This window comes from Eriocheir sinensis, unplaced genomic scaffold (genome assembly GCF_024679095.1).
Source record: "Eriocheir sinensis breed Jianghai 21 unplaced genomic scaffold, ASM2467909v1 Scaffold828, whole genome shotgun sequence".
In the NCBI taxonomy this organism is placed as follows: domain Eukaryota; kingdom Metazoa; phylum Arthropoda; class Malacostraca; order Decapoda; family Varunidae; genus Eriocheir; species Eriocheir sinensis.
In genome coordinates this window covers 132,501-133,199 of record NW_026112195.1, presented here as the reverse complement: position 1 = coordinate 133,199, position 699 = coordinate 132,501, and the positions used below count along the sequence as shown (strand labels likewise).

At 44.3% G+C, this 699-nt stretch overlaps 1 long non-coding RNA gene across 2 annotated transcripts in view; it reads left to right on the top strand.

The window, feature by feature from the left end:
• Window positions 1–267: 267 nt before the first annotated feature.
• The window catches only part of LOC126994598 (uncharacterized), a 2,705-nt gene continuing 2,273 nt past the window's right edge, over window positions 268–699 (top strand). Inside the window, exon 1 of one of the 2 annotated variants that reach the window (XR_007749335.1) lies at window positions 268–488. This is a non-coding gene — a long non-coding RNA (uncharacterized LOC126994598). Of the gene's footprint in view, window positions 489–553 lie in introns of those variants that run through there. The other variant, XR_007749334.1, reaches the window with a different exon arrangement.

The following is a 699-nucleotide window of genomic DNA, read 5'->3' as shown; positions in this document are numbered from 1 at the left end:
GTGTCTCTGGGGTGGCCCGGGGGAGGGGGTGTAGGGGGCGGAGGGGGAGGGTGAACGATGTTTTTTATTTTTCGTTTAGTTTAAAAATGTTTCGTGCTGTGAATTCATATGTTGTGTATAGTTTTTATAATGTATCGTGTATTTTCTTTTTTATATTGGTGGCGTGTTTTACCATATTTGAAGGGGCGCTGTAGACTTTTCTTACGTTACTGAGCCTAAAAATAAATAATATGTTGTCTGACGTTCCTAAAATTGCTGAATAAGCTTTAATATTGTCGATAGAGGTTTGTTTTGATCAAACCCTTACGGAATGATATACTCTTTTAAGTTTTTCATTTCGACTTGGTGATCTAAAATGGCGGCAGTCCAGTCCTGCTTATATATCGTTCTCGCCATATAACACCTTCTCCACTGCCTTCTCCACCTCCTGCTCCACCTCAACATTCTCCACAGCCTTCCCCATGACCTGCACGGCCTACTAAACGAAGGTACCAGCTCGTTGTTGCCCAACACGCGTTAATATTAAGCCATTAGACGGAAGATATTGTGGGCCATGGTGCCAAGTTGTGATTTTCAAGGGTGGTTTAAGCGCCAAGTGTCTACGTGAGTGCCACAGAGGGTATGGCCGTAGTATTCAAGGGCCATGGACCACCGAAGGGCCATTAGAGGGAAGATACTGTGTGCCATGGTGCCAAGTGT